The sequence below is a fragment of the Aquarana catesbeiana genome, linkage group LG10 (genome assembly GCF_042186555.1).
Source record: "Aquarana catesbeiana isolate 2022-GZ linkage group LG10, ASM4218655v1, whole genome shotgun sequence".
Classification (NCBI taxonomy): domain Eukaryota; kingdom Metazoa; phylum Chordata; class Amphibia; order Anura; family Ranidae; genus Aquarana; species Aquarana catesbeiana.
The window spans coordinates 117,606,977-117,628,814 of record NC_133333.1 but is presented as its reverse complement, the minus strand read 5'-3'; the positions used below and the strand labels follow the sequence as shown (position 1 = coordinate 117,628,814).

Sequence of the window (21,838 nt, the reverse complement as noted above, 5' to 3'; positions counted from 1 at the left end):
CTGGCAATGCCTGATGTAAAGGGGGACTCCGCTGGCAATGCCTGATGTAAGGGAGGACTCTGCTGGCAATGTCTGATGTAAAGGAGGACTCCGCTGGCAATGTCTGATGTAAGGGAGGACTCCGCTGGCAATGTCTGATGTAAGGGAGGACTCTGCTAGCAATGTCTGATGTAAAAGAGGACTCCGCTGGCAATGTCTGATGTAAGGGGGGACTCCGCTGGCAATGTCTGATGTAAGACTGGACTCCGCTGGGAATGCCTGATGTAAGGGGGGACTCTGCTGGCAATGCCTGATGTAAGGGGGGACTCCGATGGCAATGCCTGATGTAAGGAGGTTCTCCGCTGGCAATGCCTGATGTAAGGGGGACTTCAATGGCAATGCCTGATGTAAGGGGGTCTCCGATGGCAATGCCTGATGTAAGGGGGGACTCCGCTGGCAAAGCCTGATGTAAGGGGTGACTCTGCTGGCAATGTCTTCTGTAAGGGGGAACTCTGCTGGCAATGTCTTCTGTAAGGGGGACTCCGCTGGCAATGCCTGATGTAAGGGGGACTCCGCTGGCAATGCCTGATGTAAGGGGGAACTCTGCTGGCAATGCCTTCTGTAAGGGGGACTCCGCTGGCAATGCCTGATGTAAGGGGGGGACTCCGCTGGCAATGCCTGATGTAAGGGGGGACTCTGCTGGCAATGCCTGATGTAAGGGTGACTCCGCTGGGAATATCTGATGTAAGGGGGGACTCTGCCGGGAATGTCTGATGTAAGGGGGGACTCTGCTGGCAATGCCTGATGTAAAGGACTCTGCTGGGGACACCTGATGGCATCTGGTGGCAGGCGACGTGGCAGGTGATTTGCTCAGGGCTTCCACTGATTCTGCATTATGGTGAGTTGAATCATTTCATTCTATATTACAATGTAATAATATAAATAATGCACTTCAATCATCCTGACATCATAACAACCATGGTGCCGGGATGATTGAAGCTCTAACACCAGGTGTTTGGAGTATCTTTATCTGCTGATTGTTAAACTTTCTGGAATACACATATTTCTATTGTGGTATAGGATCTGGGCCTGCTGTCCCTCCATCCCTCTTTCTTTCTCTTTTTTTTTTTCTTTTTTTCTTTTTTTCTTTCTTTTTCTTTCTTTGTTTCTTTCTTTGTTTCTTTCTTTATTTGTTTGTTTGTTTCTTTTTTTTCTTTCTTTCTTTCTTTCTCTCCCTCTTTCTTTCTTTCTTCATCCCTCATTCATATAATACCACACCCCTTCCGAGACACACCCACTATTCCGATCAAATAAAGCTGATATTCCGCCGCGGCGCGCAGAGCGCGCCACATTTTTCTGTTTTGTATGCCCCGCCTACAAACGAATTCCATGGCCTCTAATTATAGCAAGGCTCTGCCTACACGCAAAAAAGAGTCCCAAATTTTTTTTTTTTTGCACTTTATATATTTGAGGTTTTGTAGTCTACCCCAACTTATTATACTTTGTAGGGCAGGCAGGGCTTTAATCTGGTGGTAAACATAGATACATATATTTTAATTTTCCTGGGAATAAATAGTAAAAAATTTGAAAAAAAAATTATTTTCTTGTGTTTTTTTTTTTTAGTACATTTACATAATTTGCACAGATCTGTATATTTACCACAAAATCTAATCAGCAAAGTATGATTTGATAGACTACAAGAAAAGTGTGCACCCAAACCACCTCACATTATATCACTCACATTCATCCCCCATCCCCTATAGTATATTTGAAAAAAAATAAAAAAACAAGAATAGCGTGCACCTAAACCATCTCACATGATATCACTCACATAAAATTCACTGCACCCCAACATAGTAAAAATAAACTTTAGGCTGACCATACATTATAGATTTATTTTCAGCTATGTAGCCTGGCTGATTGGCTACAAATTGAAAGTGTTTTTTTACGTTTGACCTCATATTATATGTTTTTTGGTAAATCTAAAGGAATATTGTACAATAAGATTGTATAATGTATGGCCAGATTTAGATATACATTGGTTAACAATACACCTGCCTGTACTTTGTGTCAGTTGTACATTTTGGCCTATTCTTCCTTCTTCCTATTGTCCTGCTGATGGCACAACATTAACAATGCAAATTACTTACTGAGGACCATCACGTATTCCACTACAGCTAATCATCTGCAAACATCCTGTAGTAAAAATATTGTGCACATCACATTTTTTTTATTTTAGTTTTTTGGGAAAATGTAAAGAAGTAAAAGAGTAATATTTGATGCACATAGGTAAAGATAATTTTTATTTACATCTGTTTTTTCTCCCCATAATTTGGATTGAGGTGAAGCACAGGGGGGTCTGGTCAATACTTTCCTGACTGTATGCCTTAAACTAATGAGTAAGGAAAATAACAAACTGGGGTGATGCCTGGTTTTCTCACTTAGTATGAGATGAATTTTTGAATGGGTACAGGTTTCCCCTTGGAGGATCTGTCTACTTTGCAGAATCTTCAGGTGATGAGATCTACCCATCTTCTAATAGGTTAAATAATAGATAAATATGAAATGTTTAGCTTCTTATAAGTTTGTTTTTTCTTTGTAAGTCATATTTTTGGTAATGTCTAAGCTCTGTACTTTATGTATTTGAGGTATTTTTTTATACTTTGGGGGGGGGGGGGCAGGCAGACATTTAATTTAGTAGTAAATATAAATACATATATTTTAATTTCTTTGGGGATAAATAGTAACATACTAGAAAAAAATGCATTTTCCTGTGATTTTTTTCCAATATATTTACATAATTTATACAGACCCGTATATTTACCACTAAAGGCGGTTCCCTGTTCTGATGGGACAATACTGAGATCTGCTGTTCGTAGCAATCAGGAATAGAGATCTTTGTGTTGTCCCAGTAAGCCCACCCCCCCTAAAGTTAGAACACACCCAGGGAAAACAGTTACATACTTACCAACTGCCCAGAATTTCCCAGGACATTCCCCGGATCTAGACCCTTTTCCCGGATTTTGCCATTCCCAGGAAATGTCCCGGGAAATTCTTATTTTCCCGATATTTCTTTTTTTTTTTCCAACGCCTCCGCTAGAGGTCCGTGGCGGACGGAGACAATGTCTCCACTGGCCGCCATTTTCCCGAAGACCACAACAAACAATTACTGTTTAGTAATGGCCAGGGGGCTGCCAATAGAATTTGAGCTGTGGCACCGCCCACCTCCCGCCCGGCTGCCGTCTGTCTGTGACCTGATGTGGGAAGGGGCTATTGGCAGCCACCCGGCTATTCTGTCCCATTCTGTTTAGTAATGGTGGCGGAGAGAGTCTCCACTGCTGGGAATGCCTGATGTAAGGAAAGGGGGGCTCCATTGGGAATGCCTGGTGTAAGGGAGGACTCTGCTGGCAATGCCTGGTGTAAGGGAGGACTCTGCTGGCAATGTCTGATGTAAAGGCGGACTCTGCTGGCAATGTCTGATGTAAGGGGGGACTCCGCTGGCAATGTCTGATGTAAGGGGGGACTCCGCTGGCAATGTCTGATGTAAGGGGGGACTCCCTTGGCAACAGACCTTTAATTTAGTAGTAAATATAAATACATATATCTTAATTTCTTTGGGGGATAAATAGTAACATTATATATATTATAACGCCGGTATATTTACCACTAAAGGCGGATCCCTGTTCTGATGGGACAATACTGAAATCTGCTGTTTGTAGTGATCAGGAACAGAAATCTTTGTGTTGTCCCAGTAAGCCCCTCCCCCCTACAGTTAGAACACACCCAGGGAACACAGTTAACCCCTTCCCTGCCAGTGTCATTTATACATTGATCAGAGCATTTATTTTAGCACTGGTCACTGTAATAATGTCACTGGTTCCCAAAAAGTGTCACTTGGGGTCAGATTTGTGCTCGCAAGGTCGCAGTCCCACTAAAAATCGCAGATCGCCGCCATTACCAGTTACCATTACCATCTATTTTGTAGACACTATAACTTTTGGGGGAAAAAAAAATCAATATATGCTTATTGCGATTTTTTTTGTACCAAATATATGTAGATGAATACATATTTGCCTATACTGATGAATAATTTTGTTTTTTTATATTTTTTTTTTTGGATATGTGTTATAGCAGGAGGTAAAATTTTTTTTTTTCAAAATTGTCAGTCTTTATTTGTTTATAGCGCAAAATATAAAAACTGCAGAGGTGATCAAATATCACCAAAAGAAAGGTCTATTTGTGAGAATAAAAGGACATCAATTTTGTTTGGGTACAGCCTCACACGACCGCGCAATTGTCAGTTAAAGCGACACAGTGCCGTATCGCAAAAAATGGCCTGGTCATTAAGGGGGTAAATCCTTACTGCCCTTTACAATCCCTTTAGAAAAGCTTATTTCCCTTTTCAGTGCTACATTAAAATGCATATGTAGCGATGGTGAACTATAATCGTAATACAGTATGTTTCCTCGTCATTCCCTACCTGTAGTTGTGTCTCTTTAATGCTGGGCGCCAGTGACTGTCATCATATTGGTGAGCCCAACACAATGGATTGTGGGATTAGTAGTCTTTCAGGTCCAGTTCACACCACAAATATGCATTCCGGATCAGTTTTTGCTTACAGTTCACACCACATGCAGTTCCAGTGCGTTTTTGATACAATTTGCTGTGCTCCTGTACATTTCTGTGCAGAAAAAATGCAGCAGGCTCTACTTTATTTTCTGCACCGGAAACTGACTGCACTGGTGTGAACTAGAGCTACTGGAATACATGGAATTCACTGCACCCCAACATAGTAAAAATAAAAGTTAAGCTGGCCATACATTATACAATTTTCTTGTACATTTTCTGTACAATCTCCTTTAGATTTATCTTCTACTATGTAGTGCAAGTACCTGCTTGATTCGATACAAACTGGAAATCTTGTTTAGGTTTGACCTCATATTATATGGTTTTTGGTAATTTGGTCAGCTTTGGACATACATTGGTTAGCAATACACCTGCCTGTACTTTGTGTCAGTTGTACATTTTGGCCTATTCTCCTTTGTTCCTATTGTCCAGCTGATGGCACAAAATTAACAATGTAAATGACATACTGGGGACCATCATGTATTCCACTACAGCTTATCATCTGCAAACATCCTGTAGTAAAAATATTGTACACACCTTATTTGTTATGTTTTTGTTTTTGGAAAAAATTGAAAGAAGTAAAAGTTCTGAGAAATAATTGATACACATAAGTAAGGAGTTTTTAATTACATCTGTTTTTTTCTCTCCATAACTTATATTACGGTGCAGGGGCGGATCCAGAGTCTAGTCTCGGGAGGGGCACTGCCAGAAAATATATTTTTTTGGGGTACATTTATCGGGGAAATTTTTGAATGGGTACAGGTTTCCCCTTGGAGGATCTGCTTACTTTGCAGAATTGTCACAACATAAACAATGTAAATGACATACTGGGAAGTGGAACCATCATTTGTTTTCCACTAAAGCTAATTAGTTGTAAAAGTCCTGTAGTAAAATATTGTGCACATTTTATTTTTTATTACTTATGTTTTTTGGCAAAAATTTAAAGAATCACACGTGATGTAATGAGTAATAATTGATATACATAGGTAAATATAATTATGAATTTCATATGTTTTTCTCCATATCTTGGATTGGGGTGAAGCACCAGGGGGGACTTGTCAAGACCATTCTGACTGTATGCCTTAAACTAAAGAGTAAGGAAAATAACAAACTGGGGTGATGCCTGGTTTCTTGCCAAGTATGAAATTCATTTTTGAATGGGTACAGGTTTCCCCTTGGAGGAGCTGCCTACTTTGCAGGGTCTTCAGGTGACAAGATCTACCCATCTCCTAATAGGTTTAATAATAGACAAATGTGAAATTCTTGAGTCCTTAAAGTTTTTTCTTTCTAAGTTCTGTGGGCAATGCCTGTCGGAGTTCTACACTTTATATATGTGAGGTTTAGTGGTCCAACCTAACTTACTATACTTTAAAGCGCAGAATGACCTTTAATTCAGTAGTACATATAGATACCTATAGTTTAATTTCTTTGGGGATAAACAGTATTAAAATAGAAAAAAATGCATTTTCCTGTAGTTTTTTTCCAATACATTTACATAATTTGCACAGACTCGTATATTTACGACAAAATATAATTGACAAAGTCTGCTGAATAAAATGATGTCACATTAGTGCAACTTTAAGGGCTCATGCACACAGAAAGTTTTTACAGCTGCTGTTACGGGCATTTGACATTTTTCTTTAACTGCCTCTAAAAACCCCTCCATGTTAGCCTATGTGTTTATGCACATATAAACTGTCAGAGGCATAAGCGTTTAGGAGCAGTAGAAAAAAAAAACTACAGCCTGTGTTTCCAGGAGCAGTAAAAACGAGCTGTAAAGACGAAATATTCTTAAAAACGCGGGTAAACATGTCAAGCCGCGTTTAGCGTTTTTAGGTGTTTTTACATTATAGGGAGTGTTTTTAATGAAAAACGCTAACGTCAAAAACATGGGAAAACGTACAAAAAAGTGAGTAGAATTATAGGGGTCTGATAATGTTGAGTTTATATATATATGTATGCAGGGCCGATCCTGAGCGGGGTGCACGGGGTGCAGTGCACCCGTGCGCCACAGAGGTGGGGGCGCTGAAGCGCCAGAGTGCTCCCCTCCCTCCTCCTCTCCTTGTCCATAGATGTCTCTCTCCGCCGGTCACCGCCGCTGTGTTTCTTGCCCAAGTCCATCCCCCCTCCCTCCTCCTGTCAGAGGAGGAGAGCGGTAACAGCTGGAGATCGGAGTGGCCACGCAGTGACGTCACGGGGGGGGGCGGTCCATGCCCGACGTGTTCCAGTTCTCTACCTCCTGTGTGTAACTCCCGCCTGCTGCCCAAGCCTGACACGCTCTGTTCTTCACCCGGGCGGCTGCACACTGTCCTCTCCTCTCCAGCTGCCGCCCGGGTGTTTTTTAATTAGCTTAATGGAGGGGTGGGGGTGGTTTGTCAGGGTCTATACTAATGGAGGGGGGTTTGTCCTGGGGGGTCTATACTAATGGAGGGGGGTTTGTCCTGGGGGGTCTGTACTAATGTAGGGAAGGTGGTTTGTCCGGGGGGGTCTGTACTAATGTGGGGGGGTGGTTTGTTCTGGGGGGGTCTGCACTAATGTAGGGGGGTGGTTTGCTCTAGGGAGGAGTCTGTACTAATGTAGGGGGTTTGTCCTGGGGGGTCTGTACTAATGGAGGGGGGGTGGTTTGTCCTGGGGGGACTGTACTAATGGAGTGGGTGGTTTGTCCTGAGGGTCTGTACTAATGGAGGGGGGTGGTTTGTTCTGGGGGGTCTGTACTAATGTAGGGGGGGTGATTTGTCCGGGGGGTCTGTACTAATGGAGGGGGGTAGCTTGTTCTGGGGGGTCTGTACTAATGGGGGGGTGGTTTGTTCTTGGGGGGTCTGTACTAATGTAGGGGGGGTTTGTCTGGGGGGTCTGTACTAATGGAGGGGGGGTTTGTCCTGGGGGGTCTATACTAATGTAGGGGGGGTTGTCCTGGGGGGTTTATACTAATGGAGGGGTTTGTCCTGGGGGATATATACTAATGTAGGGGGTGGTTTGTCCTGGGGGGTCTGTACTAATGGAGGGGGTTGGTTTGTCCTGGGGGGTCTATACTAATGGAAAGGGTTGGTTTGTCCTGGGGGTCTGTACTAATGTGGGGGGGGGGGTGGTTTGTTCTGGGGAGTCTGTACTAATGTAGGGGGGTGGTTTGTTCTGGGGGGTCTGTCTAATGTAGGGGGTGGTTTGTTCTGGGGGGTCTGTACTAATGTAGGGAGGGTGGTTTGTCCTGGGGGTCTGTACTAATGGAGGGGGGTGGTTTGTCCTGGGGGTCTATACTAATGGAGGGGGTTGGTTTGTCCTGGGGGTCTGTACTAATGTAGGGGGGGTGGTTTGTTCTGGGGGATCTGTACTAATGTAGGGGGGTAGTTTGTCTGGGGGGGTCTGTACTAATGTAGGGGGGTGGTTTGTTCTGGGGGGGTCTGTACTAATGTAGGGGGGTGGTTTGTTCTGGGGGGTCTGTACTAATGGAGGGGGTTTGTCCTGGGGGGGTCTATACTAATGTAGGGGGGGGTGTCCTGGGGGGGTTTATACTAATGAAGGGGTTTGTCCTGGGGGGTATATACTAATGTAGGGGGTGGTTTGTCCTGGGGGGGTCTGTACTAATGGAGGGGGTTGGTTTGTCCTGGGGGGTCTATACTAGCAGAGGGGGTTGGTTTGTCCTGGGGGTCTGTACTAATGTAGGGGGGGTGGTTTGTTCTGGGGAGTCTGTACTAATGTAGGGGGTGGTTTGTTCTGGGGGGGTCTGTCTAATGTAGGGGGTGGTTTGTTCTGGGGGGGTCTGTACTAATATAGGGGGGGTGGTTTGTCCTGGGGGTCTGTACTAATGGAGGGGGGGTAGTTTGTCCTGGGGGGGTCTATACTAATGGAGGGGGTTGGTTTGTCCTGGGGGTCTGTACTAATGTAGGGGGGGTGGTTTGTTCTGGGGGGTCTGTACTAATGTAGGGGGGTAGTTTGTCTGGGGGGGTCTGTACTAATGTAGGGGGGTGGTTTGTTCTGGGGGGGTCTGTACTAATGTAGGGGGGTGGTTTGTTCCGGGGGGTCTGTACTAATGTAGGGGGGTGGTTTGTCCTGGGGGGTCTGTACTAATGGAGGGGGGTTGGTTTGTCCTGGGGGGTCTGTACTAATGTAGGGGGTGGTTTGTCCAGGGGGGTCTGTACTAATATAGGGGGGTGGTTTGTTCTGAGGGGGTCTGTACTAATGTAGGGGGTGGTTTGTTCTGGGGGGGTATGTACTAATGTAGGGGGGTGGTTTGTCCTGGGGGGTCTGTACTAATGGAGGGGGGGTGGTTTGTCCTGGGGGTCTGTACTAATGGAGGGAGGGTGGTTTGTCCTGGGGGGTCTGTACTAATGGAGGGGGGTGGTTTGTCCTGGGGGGTCTGTACTAATGGAGGGGGGTGGCTTGTCCTGGGGGGTCTGTACTAATGGAGGGGGTGGTTTGTATTGGGGGTCTGTACTAATGGAGGGGGTGGTTTGTTCTGGGGGGTCTGTACTAATGTAGGGGGGGTGATTTGTCCGGGGGTCTGTACTAATGGAGGGGGTGGTTTTTTTCTGGGGGTCTGTACTAATATAGGGGGGTGGTTTGTTCTGGGGGGGTCTGCACTAATGTAGGGGGTTGGTTTGTTCTAGGGAGGGGTCTGTACTAATGTAGGGGGGGTGGTTTGTCCTGGGGGGTCTGTACTAATGGAGGGGGGGTGGTTTGTCCTGGGGGGTCTGTACTAATGGAGGGGGTGGTTTGTCCTGGGGGTCTGTACTAATGGAGGGGGGTGGTTTGTTCTGGGGGTCTGTACTAATGGAGGGGGGTGGTTTGTTCTGGGGGGTCTGTACTAATGTGGGGGGGTGATTTGTCCGGGGGGTCTGTACTAATGGAGGGGGGTGGCTTGTTCTGGGGGGTCTGTACTAATGGGGGGGGTGTTTTTTTCTTGGGGGGTCTGTACTAATGTAGGGGGGTTTGTCTGGGGGGTCTGTACTAATGGAGGGGGGGTTTGTCCTGGGGGGTCTATACTAATGGAGGGGGTTGGTTTGTCCTGGGGGTCTGTACTAATGTAGGGGGGGTGGTTTGTTCTGGGGAGTCTGTACTAATGTAGGGGGGTGGTTTGTTCTGGGGGGTCTGTCTAATGTAGGGGGTGGTTTGTTCTGGGGGGGTCTGTACTAATGTTGGGGGGGTGGTTTGTCCTGGGGGTCTGTACTAATGGAGGGGGGGTGGTTTGTCCTGGGGGGTCTATACTAATGGAGGGGGTTGGTTTGTCCCGGGGGTCTGTACTAATGTAGGGGGGGTGGTTTGTTCTGGGGGTCTGTACTAATGTAGGGGGGTAGTTTGTCTGGGGGGTCTGTACTAATGTAGGGGGGTGGTTTGTTCTGGGGGGTCTGTACTAATGTAGGGGGGTGGTTTGTTCTGGGGGGTCTGTACTAATGTAGGGGGGTGGTTTGTCCTGGGGGGTCTGTACTAATGGAGGGGGGTGGTTTGTTCTAGGGGGTCTGTACTAATGTAGGGGGGTGGTTTGTTCTGGGGGGTCTGTACTAATGTAGGGGGGTGGTTTGTCCTGGGGGGGTCTGTACTAATGGAGGGGGGGTGGTTTGTCCTGGGGGGTCTGTACTAATGGAGGGGGGTGGTTTGTCCTGGGGGGTCTGTACTAATGGAGGGGGGTGGTTTGTCCTGTGGGGTCTGTACTAATGGAGGGGGTGGTTTGTATTGGGGGGTCTGTACTAATGGAGGGGGTGGTTTGTTCTGGGGGGTCTGTACTAATGTAGGGGGGGTGATTTGCCCAGGGGGTCTGTACTAATGGACGGTGGTGGTTTGTTCTGGGGGTCTGTACTAATGGAGGGGGGGGGTGGTTTGTCCTGGGGGGTCTGTACTAATGGAGGGGGGTGGTTTGTCCTGGGGAGGTCTGTACTAATGGAGGGGGGTGGTTTGTTCTGGGGGTCTGTACTAATGTAGGGGGGGTGGTTTGTCCGGGGGTCTGTACTAATGGAGGGGGTGGGTTGTTCTGGGGGGTCTGTCTAATGTAGGGGGTGGTTTGTTCTGGGGGGTCTGTACTAATGTAGGGGGGGTGGTTTGTCCTGGGGGTCTGTACTAATGGAGGGGGGGTGGTTTGTCCTGGGGGGTCTATACTAATGGAGGGGGTTGGTTTGTCCTGGGGGTCTGTACTAATGTAGGGGGGTGGTTTGTTCTGGGGGTCTGTACTAATGTAGGGGGGTAGTTTGTCTGGGGGGGGTCTGTACTAATGTAGGGGGGTGGTTTGTTCTGGGGGGTCTGTACTAATGTAGGGGGGTGGTTTGTTCTGGGGGGTCTGTACTAATGTAGGGGGGTGGTTTGTCCTGGGGGGTCTGTACTAATGGAGGGGGGTTGGTTTGTCCTGGGGGGTCTGTACTAATGTAGGGGGGTGGTTTGTCCAGGGGGTGTCTGTACTAATATAGGGGGGTGGTTTGTTCTGGGGGGTCTGTACTAATGTAGGGGGGTGGTTTGTTCTGGGGGGTCTGTACTAATGTAGGGGGGTGGTTTGTCCTGGGGGGGTCTGTACTAATGGAGGGGGGGTGGTTTGTCCTGGGGGGTCTGTACTAATGGAGGGGGGTGGTTTGTCCTGGGGGGTCTGTACTAATGGAGGGGGGTGGTTTGTCCTGGGGGGGTCTGTACTAATGGAGGGGGTGGTTTGTATTGGGGGGTCTGTACTAATGGAGGGGGTGGTTTGTTCTGGGGGGTCTGTACTAATGTAGGGGGGGTGATTTGTCCAGGGGGTCTGTACTAATGGACGGTGGTGGTTTGTTCTGGGGGTCTGTACTAATGGAGGGGGGGTGGTTTGTCCTGGGGGGTCTGTACTAATGGAGGGGGGTGGTTTGTCCTGGGGAGGTCTGTACTAATGGAGGGGGGTGGTTTGTTCTGGGGGTCTCTACTAATGTAGGGGGGGTGGTTTGTCCGGGGGTCTGTACTAATGGAGGGGGTGGTTTGTTCTGGGGGGTCTGTACTAATGGAGGGTGGGTGGTTTGTCCTGGGGGTCTGTACTAATGGAGGGGGGTTGTCCTGGGGGGTTGTACTAATGGAGGGAGGTGGTTTGTTCTGCTGGGTCTGTACTAATGGAGGGGGGGTGGTTTGTCCTGGGGGGGTCCGTACTAATGGAGGGGGGTGGTTTGTTCTGGGGGGTCTGTACTAATGTAGGGGGGTGATTTGTCCGGGGGGTCTGTACTAATGGAGGGGGGTAGTTTGTTCTGGGGGGTCTGTACTAATGGAGGGGGGGTGGTTTGTCCTGGGGCATCTGTACTAATTAAGGGGGGGTGGTTTGTTCTGGGGGGTCTGTACTAACGGAGGGGGGGTGGTTTGTTCTTGGGGGTCTGTACTAATGTAGGGGGGTGGTTTTTCCTGGGGGCATCTGCACTAATTAAGGGGGGGTGGTTTGTTCTGGGGGCTCTGTACTAATGTGGGGGGGGTGGTTTGTTCTGGGGAGTCTGTACTAATGTAGGGGGGTGGTTTGTTCTGGGGGGTCTGTCTAATGTAGGGGGTGGTTTGTTCTGGGGGGTCTGTACTAATGTAGGGAGGGTGGTTTGTCCTGGGGGTCTGTACTAATGGAGGGGGGTGGTTTGTCCTGGGGGTCTATACTAATGGAGGGGGTTGGTTTGTCCTGGGGGTCTGTACTAATGTAGGGGGGGTGGTTTGTTCTGGGGGATCTGTACTAATGTAGGGGGGTAGTTTGTCTGGGGGGGTCTGTACTAATGTAGGGGGGTGGTTTGTTCTGGGGGGGTCTGTACTAATGTAGGGGGGTGGTTTGTTCTGGGGGGTCTGTACTAATGGAGGGGGTTTGTCCTGGGGGGTCTATACTAATGTAGGGGGGGTGTCCTGGGGGGGTTTATACTAATGAAGGGGTTTGTCCTGGGGGGTATATACTAATGTAGGGGGTGGTTTGTCCTGGGGGGTCTGTACTAATGGAGGGGGTTGGTTTGTCCTGGGGGGTCTATACTAGCAGAGGGGGTTGGTTTGTCCTGGGGGTCTGTACTAATGTAGGGGGGGTGGTTTGTTCTGGGGAGTCTGTACTAATGTAGGGGGTGGTTTGTTCTGGGGGGTCTGTCTAATGTAGGGGGTGGTTTGTTCTGGGGGGGTCTGTACTAATGTAGGGGGGGTGGTTTGTCCTGGGGGTCTGTACTAATGGAGGGGGGGTAGTTTGTCCTGGGGGGGTCTATACTAATGGAGGGGGTTGGTTTGTCCTGGGGGTCTGTACTAATGTAGGGGGGGTGGTTTGTTCTGGGGGGTCTGTACTAATGTAGGGGGGTAGTTTGTCTGGGGGGGTCTGTACTAATGTAGGGGGGTGGTTTGTTCTGGGGGGGTCTGTACTAATGTAGGGGGGTGGTTTGTTCTGGGGGGTCTGTACTAATGTAGGGGGGTGGTTTGTCCTGGGGGGTCTGTACTAATGGAGGGGGGTTGGTTTGTCCAGGGGGTCTGTACTAATGTAGGGGGTGGTTTGTCCAGGGGGGTCTGTACTAATATAGGGGGGTGGTTTGTTCTGAGGGGGTCTGTACTAATGTAGGGGGTGGTTTGTTCTGGGGGGGTATGTACTAATGTAGGGGGGTGGTTTGTCCTGGGGGGTTTGTACTAATGGAGGGGGGGTGGTTTGTCCTGGGGGTCTGTACTAATGGAGGGAGGGTGGTTTGTCCTGGGGGGTCTGTACTAATGGAGGGGGGTGGTTTGTCCTGGGGGGTCTGTACTAATGGAGGGGGGTGGCTTGTCCTGGGGGGTCTGTACTAATGGAGGGGGTGGTTTGTATTGGGGGGTCTGTACTAATGGAGGGGGTGGTTTGTTCTGGGGGGTCTGTACTAATGTAGGGGGGGTGATTTGTCCGGGGGTCTGTACTAATGGAGGGGGTGGTTTTTTTCTGGGGGTCTGTACTAATGTAGGGGGGGTGGTTTGTTCTGGGGGGGTCTGCACTAATGTAGGGGGTTGGTTTGTTCTAGGGAGGGGTCTGTACTAATGTAGGGGGGGTGGTTTGTCCTGGGGGGTCTGTACTAATGGAGGGGGGGTGGTTTGTCCTGGGGGGTCTGTACTAATGGAGGGGGTGGTTTGTCCTGGGGGTCTGTACTAATGGAGGGGGGTGGTTTGTTCTGGGGGGTCTGTACTAATGGAGGGGGGTGGTTTGTTCTGGGGGGTCTGTACTAATGTGGGGGGGTGATTTGTCCGGGGGGGGTCTGTACTAATGGAGGGGGGTGGCTTGTTCTGGGGGGTCTGTACTAATGGGGGGGTGTTTTTTTCTTGGGGGGTCTGTACTAATGTAGGGGGGTTTGTCTGGGGGGTCTGTACTAATGGAGGGGGGGTTTGTCCTGGGGGGTCTTTACTAATGGAGGGGGTTGGTTTGTCCTGGGGGTCTGTACTAATGTAGGGGGGGTGGTTTGTTCTGGGGAGTCTGTACTAATGTAGGGGGGTGGTTTGTTCTGGGGGGTCTGTCTAATATAGGGGGTGGTTTGTTCTGGGGGGGTCTGTACTAATGTAGGGGGGGTGGTTTGTCCTGGGGGTCTGTACTAATGGAGGGGGGGTGGTTTGTCCTGGGGGGTCTATACTAATGGAGGGGGTTGGTTTGTCCTGGGGGTCTGTACTAATGTAGGGGGGGGTGGTTTGTTCTGGGGGTCTGTACTAATGTAGGGGGGTAGTTTGTCTGGGGGGTCTGTACTAATGTAGGGGGGTGGTTTGTTCTGGGGGGTCTGTACTAATGTAGGGGGGTGGTTTGTTCTGGGGGGTCTGTACTAATGTAGGGGGGTGGTTTGTCCTGGGGGGTCTGTACTAATGGAGGGGGGTTGGTTTGTCCTGGGGGGTCTGTACTAATGTAGGGGGGGTGGTTTGTCCAGGGGGTGTCTGTACTAATATAGGGGGGTGGTTTGTTCTGGGGGGTCTGTACTAATGTAGGGGGGTGGTTTGTTCTGGGGGGTCTGTACTAATGTAGGGGGGTGGTTTGTCCTGGGGGGGTCTGTACTAATGGAGGGGGGGTGGTTTGTCCTGGGGGTCTGTACTAATGGAGGGGGGTGGTTTGTCCTGGGGGGGTCTGTACTAATGGAGGGGGTGGTTTGTATTGGGGGGTCTGTACTAATGGAGGGGGTGGTTTGTTCTGGGGGGTCTGTACTAATGTAGGGGGGGGTGATTTGTCCAGGGGGTCTGTACTAATGGACGGTGGTGGTTTGTTCTGGGGGTCTGTACTAATGGAGGGGGGGTGGTTTGTCCTGGGGGGTCTGTACTAATGGAGGGGGGTGGTTTGTCCTGGGGAGGTCTGTACTAATGGAGGGGGGTGGTTTGTTCTGGGGGTCTGTACTAATGTAGGGGGGGTGGTTTGTCCGGGGGTCTGTACTAATGGAGGGGGTGGGTTGTTCTGGGGGGTCTGTCTAATGTAGGGGGTGGTTTGTTCTGGGGGGTCTGTACTAATGTAGGGGGGGTGGTTTGTCCTGGAGGTCTGTACTAATGGAGGGGGGGTGGTTTGTTCTGGGGGGTCTATACTAATGGAGGGGGTTGGTTTGTCCTGGGGGTCTGTACTAATATAGGGGGGGTGGTTTGTTCTGGGGGTCTGTACTAATGTAGGGGGGTAGTTTGTCTGGGGGGGTCTGTACTAATGTAGGGGGGTGGTTTGTTCTGGGGGGTCTGTACTAATGTAGGGGGGTGGTTTGTTCTGGGGGTCTGTACTAATGTAGGGGGGTGGTTTGTTCTGGGGGGTCTGTACTAATGTAGGGGGGTGGTTTGTTCTGGGGGGTCTGTACTAATGTAGGGGGGTGGTTTGTCCTGGGGGGGTCTGTACTAATGGAGGGGGGGTGGTTTGTCCTGGGGGGTCTGTACTAATGGAGGGGGGTTGGTTTGTCCTGGGGGGTCTGTACTAATGTAGGGGGGTGGTTTGTCCAGGGGGTGTCTGTACTAATATAGGGGGGTGGTTTGTTCTGGGGGGTCTGTACTAATGTAGGGGGGTGGTTTGTTCTGGGGGGTCTGTACTAATGTAGGGGGGTGGTTTGTCCTGGGGGGGTCTGTACTAATGGAGGGGGGGTGGTTTGTCCTGGGGGGTCTGTACTAATGGAGGGGGGTGGTTTGTCTTGGGGGGTCTGTACTAATGGAGGGGGGTGGTTTGTCCTAGGGGGTCTGTACTAATGGAGGGGGTGGTTTGTATTGGGGGGTCTGTACTAATGGAGGGGGTGGTTTGTTCTGGGGGGTCTGTACTAATGTAGGGGGGGTGATTTGTCCAGGGGGTCTGTACTAATGGACGGTGGTGGTTTGTTCTGGGGGTCTGTACTAATGGAGGGGGGGTGGTTTGTCCTGGGGGGTCTGTACTAATGGAGGGGGGTGGTTTGTCCTGGGGAGGTCTGTACTAATGGAGGGGGGTGGTTTGTTCTGGGGGTCTATACTAATGTAGGGGGGGTGGTTTGTCCGGGGGTCTGTACTAATGGAGGGGGTGGTTTGTTCTGGGGGGTCTGTACTAATGGAGGGTGGGTGGTTTGTCCTGGGGGTCTGTACTAATGGAGGGGGGGTTGTCCTGGGGGGTTGTACTAATGGAGGGAGGTGGTTTGTTCTGCTGGGTCTGTACTAATGGAGGGGGGGTGGTTTGTCCTGGGGGTCTGTACTAATGTAGGGGGTGGTTTGTTCTGGGGGGTCTGTACTAATGTAGGGGGGTGGTTTGTCCTGGGGGGTCTGTACTAATGGAGGGGGGGTGGTTTGTCCTGGGGGGTCTGTACTAATGGAGGGGGGTGGTTTGTCCTGGGGGGGTCTGTACTAATGGAGGGGGGTGGTTTGTATTGGGGGTCTGTACTAATGGAGGGGGTGGTTTGTTCTGGGGGGTCTGTACTAATGTAGGGGGGGGTGATTTGTCCAGGGGGTCTGTACTAATGGACGGTGGTGGTTTGTTCTGGGGGTCTGTACTAATGGAGGGGGGGTGGTTTGTCCTGGGGGGTCTGTACTAATGGAGGGGGGTGGTTTGTCCTGGGGAGGTCTGTACTAATCGAGGGGGGTGGTTTGTTCTGGGGGTCTGTACTAATGTAGGGGGGGTGGTTTGTCCGGGGGTCTGTACTAATGGAGGGGGTGGGTTGTTCTGGGGGGTCTGTCTAATGTAGGGGGTGGTTTGTTCTGGGGGGTCTGTACTAATGTAGGGGGGGTGGTTTGTCCTGGGGGTCTGTACTAATGGAGGGGGGGTGGTTTGTCCTGGGGGGTCTATACTAATGGAGGGGGTTGGTTTGTCCTGGGGGTCTGTACTAATGTAGGGGGGGTGGTTTGTTCTGGGGGGTCTGTACTAACGGAGGGGGGGTGGTTTGTTCTTGGGGGTCTGTACTAATGTAGGGGGGTGGTTTGTCCTGGGGGCATTTGCACTAATTAAGGGGGGGTGGTTTGTTCTGGGGGCTCTGTACTAATGTAGGGGGGGTGGTTTGTCCTGGGGGTCTGTACTAATGGAGGGGGGGTGGTTTGTCCCGGGGGGTCTGTACTAATGGAGGGGGTTGGTTTGTCCTGGGGGTCTGTACTAATGTAGGGGGGTGGTTTGTTCTGGGGGTCTGTACTAATGTAGGGGGGTAGTTTGTCTGGGGGGTCTGTACTAATGTAGGGGGGTGGTTTGTTCTGGGGGGTCTGTACTAATGTAGGGGGGGTGGTTTGTCCTGGGGGGTCTATACTAATGGAGGGGGTTGGTTTGTCCTGGGGGTCTGTACTAATGTAGGGGGGGTGGTTTGTTCTGGGGGTCTGTACTAATGTAGGGGGGTGGTTTGTCTGGGGGGTCTGTACTAATGTAGGGGGGTGGTTTGTTCTGGGGGGTCTGTACTAATGTAGGGGGGTGGTTTGTTCTGGGGGGTCTGTACTAATGTAGGGGGGTGGTTTGTCCTGGGGGGTCTGTACTAATGGAGGGGGGTTGGTTTGTCCTGGGGGGTCTGTACTAATGTAGGGGGGGTGGTTTGTCCAGGGGGTGTCTGTACTAATATAGGGGGGTGGTTTGTTCTGGGGGGTCTGTACTAATGTAGGGGGGTGGTTTGTCCTGGGGGGGTCTGTACTAATGGAGGGGGGGTGGTTTGTCCTGGGGGGTCTGTACTAATGGAGGGGGGTGGTTTGTCCTGGGGGGTCTGTACTAATGGAGGGGGGTGGTTTGTCCTGGGGGGGTCTGTACTAATGGAGGGGGTGGTTTGTATTGGGGGGTCTGTACTAATGGAGGGGGTAGTTTGTTCTGGGGGGTCTGTACTAATGTAGGGGGGGTGATTTGTCCAGGGGGTCTGTACTAATGGACGGTGGTGGTTTGTTCTGGGGGTCTGTACTAATGGAGGGGGGGGTGGTTTGTCCTGGGGGTCTGTACTAATGGAGGGGGTGGTTTGTCCTGGGGAGGTCTGTACTAATGGAGGGGGGTGGTTTGTTCTGGGGGTCTGTACTAATGTAGGGGGGGTGGTTTGTCCGGGGGTCTGTACTAATGGAGGGGGTGGGTTGTTCTGGGGGGTCTGTCTAATGTGGGGGTGGTTTGTTCTGGGGGGTCTGTACTAATGTAGGGGGGGTGGTTTGTCCTGGGGGTCTGTACTAATGGAGGGGGGGTGGTTTGTCCTGGGGGGTCTATACTAATGGAGGGGGTTGGTTTGTCCTGGGGGTCTGTACTAATGTAGGGGGGGTGGTTTGTTCTGGGGGTCTGTACTAATGTAGGGGGGTAGTTTGTCTGGGGGGGTCTGTACTAATGTAGGGGGGTGGTTTGTTCTGGGGGTCTGTACTAATGTAGGGGGGTGGTTTGTTCTGGGGGGTCTGTACTAATGTAGGGGGGTGGTTTGTCCTGGGGGGTCTGTACTAATGGAGGGGGGTTGGTTTGTCCTGGGGGGTCTGTACTAATGTAGGGGGGTGGTTTGTCCAGGGGGTGTCTGTACTAATATAGGGGGGTGGTTTGTTCTGGGGGGTCTGTACTAATGTAGGGGGGTGGTTTGTTTTGGGGGGTTTTTACTAATGTAGGGGGGTGGTTTGTCCTGGGGGGTCTGTACTAATGGAGGGGGGGTGGTTTGTCCTGGGGGGTCTGTACTAATGGAGGGGGGTGGTTTGTCCTGGGGGGTCTGTACTAATGGAGGGGGGTGGTTTGTCCTGGGGGGGGTCTGTACTAATGGAGGGGGTGGTTTGTATTGGGGGGTCTGTACTAATGAAGGGGGTGGTTTGTTCTGGGGGGTCTGTACTAATGTAGGGGGGGTGATTTGTCCAGGGGGTCTGTACTAATGGACGGTGGTGGTTTGTTCTGGGGGTCTGTACTAATGGAGGGGGGGTGGTTTGTCCTGGGGGGTCTGTACTAATGGAGGGGGGTGGTTTGTCCTGGGGAGGTCTGTACTAATGGAGGGGGGTGGTTTGTTCTGGGGGTCTATACTAATGTAGGGGGGGTGGTTTGTCCGGGGGTCTGTACTAATGGAGGGGGTGGTTTGTTCTGGGGGGTCTGTACTAATGGAGGGTGGGTGGTTTGTCCTGGGGGTCTGTACTAATGGAGGGGGGTTGTCCTGGGGGGTTGTACTAATGGAGGGAGGTGGTTTGTTCTGCTGGGTCTGTACTAATGGAGGGGGGGTGGTTTGTCCTGGGGGGGTCCGTACTAATGGAGGGGGGTGGTTTGTTCTGGGGGGTCTGTACTAATGTAGGGGGGTGATTTGTCCGGGGGGTCTGTACTAATGGAGGGGGGTAGTTTGTTCTGGGGGGTCTGTACTAATGGAGGGGGGTGGTTTGTCCTGGGGCATCTGTACTAATTAAGGGGGGGTGGTTTGTTCTGGGGGGTCTGTACTAACGGAGGGGGGGTGGTTTGTTCTTGGGGGTCTGTACTAATGTAGGGGGGTGGTTTTTCCTGGGGGCATCTGCACTAATTAAGGGGGGGTGGTTTGTTCTGGGGGCTCTGTACTAATGTGGGGGGGGTGGTTTGTTCTGGGGAGTCTGTACTAATGTAGGGGGGTGGTTTGTTCTGGGGGGTCTGTCTAATGTAGGGGGTGGTTTGTTCTGGGGGGTCTGTACTAATGTAGGGAGGGTGGTTTGTCCTGGGGGTCTGTACTAATGGAGGGGGGTGGTTTGTCCTGGGGGTCTATACTAATGGAGGGGGTTGGTTTGTCCTGGGGGTCTGTACTAATGTAGGGGGGGTGTTTTGTTCTGGGGGATCTGTACTAATGTAGGGGGGTAGTTTGTCTGGGGGGGTCTGTACTAATGTAGGGGGGTGGTTTGTTCTGGGGGGGTCTGTACTAATGTAGGGGGGTGGTTTGTTCTGGGGGGTCTGTACTAATGGAGGGGGTTTGTCCTGGGGGGTCTATACTAATGTAGGGGGGGGTGTCCTGGGGGGGTTTATACTAATGAAGGGGTTTGTCCTGGGGGGTATATACTAATGTAGGGGGTGGTTTGTCCTGGGGGGTCTGTACTAATGGAGGGGGTTGGTTTGTCCTGGGGGGTCTATACTAGCAGAGGGGGTTGGTTTGTCCTGGGGGTCTGTACTAATGTAGGGGGGGTGGTTTGTTCTGGGGAGTCTGTACTAATGTAGGGGGTGGTTTGTTCTGGGGGGTCTGTCTAATGTAGGGGGTGGTTTGTTCTGGGGGGGTCTGTACTAATGTAGGGGGGGTGGTTTGTCCTGGGGGTCTGTACTAATGGAGGGGGGGTAGTTTGTCCTGGGGGGGTCTATACTAATGGAGGGGGTTGGTTTGTCCTGGGGGTCTGTACTAATGTAGGGGGGGTGGTTTGTTCTGGGGGGTCTGTACTAATGTAGGGGGGTAGTTTGTCTGGGGGGGTCTATACTAATGTAGGGGGGTGGTTTGTTCTGGGGGGGTCTGTACTAATGTAGGGGGGTGGTTTGTTCTGGGGGGTCTGTACTAATGTAGGGGGGTGGTTTGTCCTGGGGGGTCTGTACTAATGGAGGGGGGTTGGTTTGTCCAGGGGGTCTGTACTAATGTAGGGGGTGGTTTGTCCAGGGGGGTCTGTACTAATATAGGGGGGTGGTTTGTTCTGAGGGGGTCTGTACTAATGTAGGGGGTGGTTTGTTCTGGGGGGGTATGTACTAATGTAGGGGGGTGGTTTGTCCTGGGGGGTTTGTACTAATGGAGGGGGGGTGGTTTGTCCTGGGGGTCTGTACTAATGGAGGGAGGGTGGTTTGTCCTGGGGGGTCTGTACTAATGGAGGGGGGTGGTTTGTCCTGGGGGGTCTGTACTAATGGAGGGGGGTGGCTTGTCCTGGGGGGTCTGTACTAATGGAGGGGGTGGTTTGTATTGGGGGGTCTGTACTAATGGAGGGGGTGGTTTGTTCTGGGGGGTCTGTACTAATGTAGGGGGGGTGATTTGTCCGGGGGTCTGTACTAATGGAGGGGGTGGTTTTTTTCTGGGGGTCTGTACTAATGTAGGGGGGGTGGTTTGTTCTGGGGGGGTCTGCACTAATGTAGGGGGTTGGTTTGTTCTAGGGAGGGGTCTGTACTAATGTAGGGGGGGTGGTTTGTCCTGGGGGTCTGTACTAATGGAGGGGGGGTGGTTTGTCCTGGGGGGTCTGTACTAATGGAGGGGGTGGTTTGTCCTGGGGGTCTGTACTAATGGAGGGGGGTGGTTTGTTCTGGGGGGTCTGTACTAATGGAGGGGGGTGGTTTGTTCTGGGGGGTCTGTACTAATGTGGGGGGGTGATTTGTCCGGGGGGGGTCTGTACTAATGGAGGGGGGTGGCTTGTTCTGGGGGGTCTGTACTAATGGGGGGGTGTTTTTTTCTTGGGGGGTCTGTACTAATGTAGGGGGGTTTGTCTGGGGGGTCTGTACTAATGGAGGGGGGGTTTGTCCTGGGGGGTCTATACTAATGGAGGGGGTTGGTTTGTCCTGGGGGTCTGTACTAATGTAGGGGGGGTGGTTTGTTCTGGGGAGTCTGTACTAATGTAGGGGGGTGGTTTGTTCTGGGGGGTCTGTCTAATGTAGGGGGTGGTTTGTTCTGGGGGGGTCTGTACTAATGTAGGGGGGGTGGTTTGTCCTGGGGGTCTGTACTAATGGAGGGGGGGTGGTTTGTCCTGGGGGGTCTATACTAATGGAGGGGGTTGGTTTGTCCTGGGGGTCTGTACTAATGTAGGGGGGGGTGGTTTGTTCTGGGGGTCTGTACTAATGTAGGGGGGTAGTTTGTCTGGGGGGTCTGTACTAATGTAGGGGGGTGGTTTGTTCTGGGGGGTCTGTACTAATGTAGGGGGGTGGTTTGTTCTGGGGGGTCTGTACTAATGTAGGGGGGTGGTTTGTCCTGGGGGGTCTGTACTAATGGAGGGGGGTTGGTTTGTCCTGGGGGGTCTGTACTAATGTAGGGGGGGTGGTTTGTCCAGGGGGTGTCTGTACTAATATAGGGGG

The 21,838-nt window shown here is 51.0% G+C and overlaps 1 protein-coding gene and 2 non-coding genes across 5 annotated transcripts in view; 2 read left to right on the top strand and 1 right to left on the bottom strand.

Annotated features, from left to right (window-relative positions):
- The window catches only part of MFRP (membrane frizzled-related protein), a 190,296-nt gene that overhangs the window by 76,877 nt on the left and 91,581 nt on the right, over nucleotides 1-21,838 (bottom strand). The gene's annotated exons all lie outside the window — the stretch shown is intronic.
- LOC141111535 (U12 minor spliceosomal RNA) lies at nucleotides 2,362-2,510 on the top strand. The gene has a single exon (XR_012236431.1). It is a non-coding gene; the product is annotated as a U12 minor spliceosomal RNA (small nuclear RNA).
- Nucleotides 5,683-5,830, top strand: LOC141111537 (U12 minor spliceosomal RNA). Its single transcript, XR_012236433.1, has one exon. It is a non-coding gene; the product is annotated as a U12 minor spliceosomal RNA (small nuclear RNA).